Source organism: Nanorana parkeri, unplaced genomic scaffold, assembly GCF_000935625.1.
Source record: "Nanorana parkeri isolate BGI_ZX_2015 unplaced genomic scaffold, ASM93562v1 scaffold586, whole genome shotgun sequence".
NCBI lineage: Eukaryota > Metazoa > Chordata > Amphibia > Anura > Dicroglossidae > Nanorana > Nanorana parkeri.
In genome coordinates this window covers 481,426-491,205 of record NW_017306854.1, presented here as the reverse complement: position 1 = coordinate 491,205, position 9,780 = coordinate 481,426, and the positions used below count along the sequence as shown (strand labels likewise).

At 44.2% G+C, this 9,780-nt stretch overlaps 1 protein-coding gene across 1 annotated transcript in view; it reads left to right on the top strand.

The window, feature by feature from the left end:
- The window catches only part of NUMBL (NUMB like, endocytic adaptor protein), a 70,987-nt gene that overhangs the window by 43,056 nt on the left and 18,151 nt on the right, over positions 1 to 9,780 (top strand). The window contains exon 2 of the mRNA XM_018562584.1: positions 3,484 to 3,628. The gene's annotated coding sequence lies outside the window, so the exon portion shown is untranslated. The remainder of the gene's footprint in view (positions 1 to 3,483; positions 3,629 to 9,780) is intronic.

The window sequence follows — 9,780 nt, the reverse complement described above, 5'->3', positions numbered from 1 at the left end:
GCAGATTACAGCACATTTCAATTTTGGGCATTTTTAATTGCATTTAAGCACTGAAACTGATTAAAAACGCCCAAAAACACCATTTCAAAAATCGTGCGGAAACCGCGCTGAAAAGCTTCCACCCTGGCGTGAATGGGGCAATAGACAGGACATGAACACAAAGCCTTGATCTTCTGAACACTGTTCTCTGGATCTGGGAGCGTAATAAAGACAGTTGTGTGTTTTATAGTCTTGGGTTAACATCAGGTAACTTCCACTTCCTTCATCAAGACCATTCTCTGTCGTCCTCATAAATCCGCCACATGACTAAGACTGAACGTGACTGCAGGAAAATCCATCTTCCCATCTTGTCTGCATCGTCCATCCTCACTGCTTTCTTCAGAGACATCACCTGCTCTCTTCATCATACTATGCACCTAAGGAACCCCGGCCAGACCTATCTTAAGACTATTTACCTCTGCAGTATCGTCTCCACCATCCTTAATCCCGTCAGAATCCTGTAGCCTGGCAACCATTGCCACGGAGACAGTGTTTCCAGGATATGTGGGAAGCAGGATCGTACTGACAATGATGACAACAGAGGCCTGGGATCAGTGATCAGTGTGTATTCTGTACACTATACAAGATGGATGAGTTTAGTATCTTATGATGGGCTTGTGTTTAAAAACTTGAATTTAGTTGATTTGTTTCCTACAGCATCCAAACTTCAGTTTCCATTTTCCTGCTACCGCTTACAGAATGAAGACTAACACCTGTATAATATGTTCCTGTATTCTAGCTTTACGGCATGCATCACATAATAGGATTAATGTGTTATGGTCTTCTTCCCATGGGCCTCTGCAATTCCCATTCTTGCCATGGACTTCTTACGTTCCTGTTTTTGTCATTGGTCTCTAAAATTCCTATTCTTGCCATGGACCTCTAAAATTCCTGTTTTTGCCACAGACCTTTACAATTCCTGTTCTTGCCATGGACCTCTAAAATTCCTGTTCTTGCCATGGACCTCTAAAATTCCTGTTCTTGCCACGGACCTCTAAAATGCATGTTCTTGCCATGGACCTCTAAAATGCATGTTCTTGACAAGGACCTCTTAATTCCATGTTCTTGCCACGGACCTCTAAAATGCATGTTCTTGCCCTGGATCTCTAAAATCCTGTTCTTGCCGCGGACCTCTAAAATTCCTGTTCTTGCCATGGACCTCTAAAATGCATGTTCTTGCCATGGACCTCTAAAATCCCTGATCTTCCCATGGACCTCTAAAATCCCTGATCTTCCCATGGACCTCTAAAATCCCTGATCTTCCCATGGACCGCTAAAATCCCTGATCTTCCCATGGACCTATAAAATCCCTGATCTTCCCATGGACCTCTAAAATCCCTTATCTTCCCATGGACCTCTAAAATCCCTGATCTTCCCATGGACCTCTAAAATCCCTGATCTTGCCCTCTGTCAATATCCAATCTGCGGCAGGTTTCCATTTCTATGAATAGGACCGTCTGGCCAAGTTGAACATTCCTGTTTATTGAATACTTGGCCTTCGCCATTTCTGGAGGGCAATTGGATGTTGTCTGCCATGGTTATGACCCCGTTATTTGTGTTTTAATGACCCAGATCCCAGAAGCTGGGTTGCCTTATACCAGGGGTAGCCAAACTCCGGCCCTCCAGCTGTGGTGAAACTACAAATCCCATGATGCATTTCTCTCCAGGAGTCGTGGCTGTGAGAATCTTGAAATGCCTCACGGGATTTGTAGTTCCACCACAGCTGGAGGGCCGGAGTCTGGCTACCCCTGCCTTAAACAGTTTGGACAATCATGGCCATATAATTGTGCTATAGAACATCCTCTTATTCCTTTCTTTGACTTCATCTACAAACAGTAATAATGAGGGCGCAGGGTAGCAATGTGTTTAGTTAGATAAAAGTGCCTATGGAGCTGGTACTGCTTTGTTGGAGAATGTTGGGGGAGATGGTGGTTGCCACCACTCCAGGTGCTGTTCATGGTGGATAAGACGATTGCCGTGCCTGTCTATAGCATTACACCGCCTGCCAGACTTGGGAGCTTTTAATTCCCCATCCAGAAAAGAGCAGTTCAGAGCCATGGCTAATCCCAACAATACTGCAAGCAGGAGGCCTCAGCAATGGTCTCTGCTATGAGCTTTAGCATAATATGGCTCCGTGTGGATTCTGCATCTGAAATGTATGCTGACTGTCTTAGGAAATACAGCTTTGCCATGCATGTCACTCTGATTTTGGGGCTGGGCGGGTATGTGAGTGTTCGGATTTGGCCTGAGTAGCTCAGTAGAGGAACACCAACATTGTATACACTATAGTATGAAGAGAGACGTCACTGCCGAGTTATGGAAGTTGTAATATTTGTATGTTCTTCACATGCAGTTATTTGGGACATTCTGTTACTTAATCAGACCACATAGAGCACAGTAGTAGAATATTGTTCTGTGTTTGTCATCCATTTGTGCGTACAATTTGGAGTTTAAAGTGTATCCAAACACATTGGCGGCATACCTCATCCCGCCAGATGAACGTCCCCTCCTCTCTCTGACGGCATCCATCACCAAGATGGCCACCGGCAGACGTCAATCAGATGGCCGCGCATGCGCAATGACGTCATTTTTATGACATCCTTTTATACATGGACACCCTATTGTGTGTCATCCTTAGTTACATAGGTTAGTCAGTAATGGGTATAATGTATTGGAGAAAGTAGCACCGTTGGCTAAGTTGCTAGCAGACCAGTCTTGCAGCACTGGGGTCCTGAGTTTGGCACCAGAATGTAATTTGCATTGATTTCGCAGCTGGTCCCCTGAACACTGGCACTGATATTCTGTTTTAGGGTGACTCCTTTCCCTTGCAGGGTCCTATGGAGCCACCCTTGTGTGTGCTAGTATGCTGTGTGTCTCCACAAACACACAGACACAGCAAAACAAGACACTTCCCTCATCACTGCTTCCCCTCCTCCTTCCTCCCTTCTCCAAGCTAGTAGATGAATAGTTGCTGGAGACTGCTCTGTCCATTGTGATCTTGTACTGGACAGGAACTGCAGGGAAGCTGAGATGAGAGAGTTAGAGCTGTTTGGAAACATGATGACTGTAAGTGCTTGGGCAAAAATTAAAAAATCTTTTGCTGGGAAATGTATATTTATCTGATTCAAACTTATTATTGGAAAAACATTTAAGAGTGTAATAGAACTTTAACAAATAAGAGACTCCCTGACCATAATAAGGGACAATCGGTTCCCTGAGATGTGAGTCCTGCTTGTTCACACAATGTGAGTTGTAGGAAGACCCCTACACAAGGGTGGCTCCATAGGACCCTGCAAGGGAAAGGAGTCACCCTAAAACAGAATATCAGTGCCAGTGTTCAGGGGACCAGCTGGGAAATCAATGCAGGTACATAGAAGCTGCCCACTGGAAATGTATTGCTCTTCATCTTGTATTGTGTAGTAATACTTCTCTCTTTCCTCGCAGGTCACCTTTCTTTACATCCATCATAATCCGTGAATCTTCTAACCATTGCGCTGTCCTATCTCTGCGCGATCGGAGGAGGAGTAGGGCACAGACATTTGGCTGTTGGATGCCCACATCGGACGACTCTGCCGCTACCACCCGCACAGTAAGTGTGCCGATCTCTGCTTCCTTAATTGGTTAAAGAGGGTCAGTCCGCCAAAAGCTGATATTTCAGGAATTAAAAGGAGAAGTATTGTGAGGGTAAAATGTTCTCTTCCCAATACTTTGAGCCGGTGTGGGACACTGCAGCTGTCACATGTCGGCTTTATAGAGGGATCTAAAGGGGTCACAAACCACTGATCGCTCAGCTCACGATCTCCCTGCAGAGAGCGGTGACTGTCATTCACCACGACCTGCATGGATTCCCCCCCTCCTCTCTATTCCTTCAGAGTTCACTGGAGGGACAGACAGGGAAGGGGGCGGGCACAGCTTTCTCTGGCTCTAGAGAGGCAGAGCCAACTCTCAATCATGCGCGGGGGGGGGGCGGGGGATCTAGACAGTATTGTCAGGATCTTTCCCGGCTGCAGTGCGGCTCGGCGCTGTCAGCATATAGAGGGCAGTAACCCGCTATATGCTGACTTTGAGTCAGAGCAGTATATTAGTAAATTTCCTTCTATTCCCCAAAAGGAGGCTAAAGCAAAAAAAAAAGGGGTTGTCCTTAGCTTTCTTTTCATCTATTTTTACATCTCTAGGCGACTCTAATAGTGATTCCTCGGGATTTGAAGTCCTGGGTCTGGACAGCCTAAGCAGCCTTTATGAAGGAGTCCTACTCTTCCTGTTGGATTTTTATAATTGAATTATATAATGCAGAATGGAACAGGAAACGTGGGAACACCCTTTACTCCAAAACAGACTGGAACAGAGCAAGGAAATTAAATGTGTCTTTTCAGTGGACTGAGCCATTTAAAGAGAACCTATCATAGTTCACAGTCTGCAACCCTGTTATCACTTTTACTTTTTACATTCTTGTTGTCATTGCCAAGTAATCGTAGGTTTTCATTATATCACAAATACCTTTTGCAGAAAGCTGGAGAGAATTGTAATATGTTGCAGCATAGCAGTCCTTTGATGTGGTGTCTGCATAAAGCTCACCACACACATTACAATCTGAGTGTACAATCCCCTTTAGCTTTACCAACAGCTATGAAGTACAAGGGCTTGGTACCAGCTTTGGACCAGGAACCACCTTTGTGTTTGTTAAAAGAGAATAATGGGGAGAGTGAAATACACTCATCCCCATAATTGGAGCCAAAGTGTAAAACTAAAGCTGTCACAGGTCAGCTCTATTGATCGGGAACTGAGCGATCACATACCCGCCGATCGCTCAGTTCACAATCTTCTCCCTGCAGGGAATGGCGACTATCACCACTCCCCACAGGGATTACCCCTCCCCTCTCTATTCCTCCAGCGCTGACTGACTCTAGAGAGGCAGAGCCAGCTGTCAATCAGGCAGGGGGTGGATCCCAACAATATTGTCTTGATCTTTCCCAGCTGCAGCGTGGCTCTGAGTTTTGGGTCACAGGAGGACATTAGTAAATGTCTTCCTGTGACCCTAAATTGAACTCTGGGCTAATAAAGGCTGGGTCATAGTTCTCTTTTAATTTAAAAAAAAAAGAAAGATTTTTTGTTTTATAAGCTTCATTGGCCATTGTTTATTCTGCAAAGAGGTGGACAGGTTACATGTCCTCTTCAGCAGGAGAGTCACTGTGCCTGTTGGAGCTGGACGTTGCTCTGTAGTCCCAGGAGGGGGAATGTGCATGTTGCGATGACTCCACAGGGACCCCATAAGTCAATGCAGCCACCGCAAAGGAGGAAGCCAGGCTATGGAATTGATAAGATTGATTATGAGATGTACAGATGGCACTGGCAGCAAAATTAATGGACACACAGTGATGTAAAAAAGCTGGCTATACACTGGTAGTGTATAAACGCTCGATTTCCCCATCCACGGATCAACAAATCCCTTCCCTGCTGGCTATTGTTTTTTGACAGCTGGCAGAATACCCGAACAGTGACTGCAGCCGACATTTTTCAGTTTAGCTCTTTCAACAAAAGTTGTTTGAAAATCGACTTTTGCTGAACAGAGTGGTACCAACAGGGTCACCCACTGCTCAAGAGACTTGATGGAAGGCCTTCTTTTTTTTTTTTACTTGGCTTTAATAACACTTTAAGGATATCCATATTATTACATCTTTGTATTATTTGTTGTATGATGTTACTTCTTATAAGTAAGCTCTGTGGTGGCTACAGATCTAACCTGAGCTGGGAGGGTTTTGTATATTCTCCATGACTCACACAACTTTCCATGCAAATATTGGATAGAGACATCTGGTGACTTGGCACTGTGACGGAGCACTTTGGCACTGAACAAGGTTTAGTAGATGTTGTCACATATTCATTCATCAAAGTTCCAATTTTCTGAAAAATGTCAGAATACATTTAACATGATCAGTTACCTTTCAAGAGAACCAGCCACAAGTGGACATTTGTATGACAGAATCTCCTCCATTGTATGTCTATTGTTATAGCAGTGCCTCTTACATATCGGCAATTGCAGATTTCACAGAATTCTCTTAGCAGATGTGTCCGCTATGGGTCAGGCTGACGTGTCTTACCTCCTGTCTCAAATGATTGTTGATAACAGGCACTCATAAAGCTGAACACATAACAGAACTTCCTATAGAATAATACTAAAGAAAGCTAAATGCTTTGTTATTCCTTGTAGATTGTAAACTCTCACGAGCAGGGTCCTATTAATCCTTTTGTATGGTATTGTATTGCATTGTAATTGTACTGTCTCACCATATCTTGTAAAGCGCCGTGCAAACTGTTGGTGCTATATCAATCCTGAACAATAATAAAAATTCTGACAGTTTTACCAAATTATATGTCTGACGTCAGCACTGGTCTCAGACAAGAAAGAGGACAGGCTCTTTCCGGGTCTACAGTTTGACACTGAGCCTACAATGCTCCGATATCTGTAAAAAATAAGTCATGGCAACTGGATTTGCTGAAGGGACCCAACCAGTGGTTACAAGAAGAAAGCAATAGATCTACTTCAACAACTGGAAAAGGACAAAGCCTTTGATCGGGCTATGTATCATCGCCGCCTCTACCCTGGTGAATCCCCTCCGTGTAAATATCGACTTAAAACAGCAAGTCCAGTTGCCTTGACTTATTTTTTACAGATATACCATGGCCTGGATGAATGACAACCTTCACAGATACATTGCTCCGAGAATGAAAGGACGAAATGTAGCAGGACCACAGAGAGCTGTAAAAATGGACATGTGTTCTAATCATTCCCCCAAATGAAATGTTTTGGCCAGAGCTACACTTTAATTAAAGGATCAATAAAGCCTTGCATGTTTTTGCATATATCTGCTGGCAAGCAGATATATGCAAAAACATTGGAAAAAAAAAAAAGGAATCAAATAGGTTTAAACTTACCTGTGTCCCCGCCGCGCACTTCCCTCCAAAGATCTGAAGATTTTCAAGCAGCCGCAAAGGATCATGGGGCGGGCGTACGCGCAGTTCAGATCTTCGGCCAGGAGAAGAGGAGAGACACAGGGTAAGTCAATGCAGCAGTGTGCACCCGCACAGACTCCATGGGACAGGAAGAGACAGCAGTCAGCGCTGGATCAGAGACCGGCACCAGTGCTGGAGGGACTCCTGAAAACTCCTGGAAAGAAGATGATTGGATAAAGAGGCATTATTTAAGGTAAGTCCTTACACTAGCATTGGGGGTGGAGGGGGGGGGGGGGTTACTTTAATGTCACTTTAATGAAAGGGCAAAGGCCCTCAGTACTCCTCTCAAGAGCCTTGATGTAAGTGATAGGCTGATTCTTGAGAGGAGTTATGCAAATATGAAAATGCTTTGATAGGCAGATGTCAGTCTGGAGTAGTGGGAGTTCCTAGGCAGGCTGCATTTGCATCCTAGGTAGTGCCCACATGTGATCCTGAGCCGTCATGATTGAAAGAAGTGAAATCCAATAAATGAGAGGGACAGAGATAGTCAGGCTGGGAGGGAAAGTACTAGATGATGCTGGATGTACAATACTTCAGCCAGGAAATAAGGTGTGCTTGATTTGAAGCTGCAACCTCTAATGCACATTGTGCAGTGAAATCAGAGTAATCAATATCAGTACAGGAGAGGAGCCGGTACAATTGTACATGACTGGAGGTAAGGCCAGAGTTCAGCTTTGCTTTCTGGATAGGCTCTCCTGCAGCAAATTTCATAAATTGATGTGTATTTATTTACTGTCAACTTCTGTCCTGGCTGGAGTTCTCCTTTAAGTGTATCTGCATTGATTCAAATATTTGAATGTCCACACTGTGTGGCTGCATCTTTGTAGTTATTGATGTTTCTCTCCAGCATGTCCTCTTTGTATACGGTGCCAGGGTGGTACAATTGGGGAAATGTCTTGTTATAGGGACTACACAGGGGCAATTGGCAGGACTGTTCAGAGCTGTATGGGCGATGTGTTCAGAGGTCTGTGCCAGCATCAGGGAACTGATGGATTCTCTATCTCTGTCTCTACAATATGTCCTATAGAATTCCATCCCACAAAGCAAATACCCACAGACCATCCTTTCTCTGCTGCCAATCCCCTGCTAATTAGCTGTTCGTTAGACAAAACCATCTTATGAAAAAAAAAAAGTCTGCCTGCATGTTCCCAGCTCCCCCTATTTTTCATGAGCAGCAGGGGTCCTTTACTGTGAAACCCCCTTTAAATGGAGACCACACACAGCCCTGGATCCAGAGTCTGATAAATATTTGTGTCATGGTATAGAGCAAAGCTCAAGCTCTCTTCTATAATGGCTCCGAAATTGAATCTTTTTAGTGTATACGCACAGAGATGATACGCAGGTCCGGATTCCAAGTCACACCTACCACAAGGACACTTTTAATGGTCCCCCTGTATGGTGAAAATCAAAAATCTTTAGTGTCTAGGAGGTCTGTATACCTTAAATCAGAGGTGGACAACCTTGGCACTTCAGCTGTGGTAAAACCACAACTCCAGTCATGCCTCTGCCTCAGGGAGTCATGCTTATGGTTGAGAGAGTCTTCAATGCCATGGGCATTGTAGTTCCACAACAGCTGAAGTGCCAAGGTTGCCTACCCTTTCCTTAAATCTTTGTGGCTTCATAACTCTCTATACCTGAAATATAAATGAATATATTTCACATATGGTAAAGTTCTCATTTTCTTTACAGGGCAAGAGTCTGTGCCGATTATATAATGCAGTTCTGGAAATTGTTTATAGAGCAGGCTGAAGTTTCTAAAAGTCTCTGGTATCCTGGGAAATCTCTCCCCTGTCAATGGCATGTGACTCCAGACTGAACCGGGTTATAACCTCTTCTCAGCACAGTGTGGTAGATTGTACCAAGTTTCTCCCTCCCCTGCCTCTTCCTTCACCCTCTACTTCTTTCTCTTACCCCCTCATCTAGCCCTTATTGTCGGCTAGGAAAGAGTTAAATAAAATTCAGCTCTTTGTTTCCAAAATTTCTTAAGCTAAATTCAGAATTTCGTCAACAGTTGTGTTTTGCAAATACCCCCCAAAGACAAGACTGCAGGGAGAACCACGGGTTCCCGGTGGGTAATTAATCCAGAATACACATTAACCTTTAATGGCTATTGGCTCTGAGACACTCGCGGCTCTCTATTGTGGGATGAAGTGAGCCACAGCCTTATTAAAACTAGTTAAAACAAACTTTGGCCCAAGCATCACATGCAAAAAAGGTAGCGTATGCCAGGCATCGGATGCTGACAGCATGTTGTTAACTCTCTCGCCGCTCAAGTATTGTGCAGGGCCATAGAGACAAGATTTGAAAGAACAACGGATTTACAGGAAAGAAAGTGCAACCGAACAAAGGCTTCCTAGGCAAGTACCCAAAGCAGCACTTCTGTTAAATCATGCATTAATATCAACCCTTCTTAATTCCACTCTAAAAACGAATAATCTCTGTGTTATCCCTTCCCTGCAGTCACAGGCACTTGACTAAACCCAGGGCTAGTTATATCAGAGACCACAACCCTTTAAACAGTGATCAGTCATTTACAGCAAGAGCAGGCAACCTCAGCACTCCAGCTCTGGTGAAACTACCACCTCCATCATTCCTATGCCTCTGGGATACATGCCTGTGGCTGTCAGAGTCTTGCAATGCCCCATGGGACCTGTGTGTGTGTGTGTATATATATATATATATTTATTAGGGCTGGTAATGATTCAAACTTTCGTGTTCGATTAATCAAAA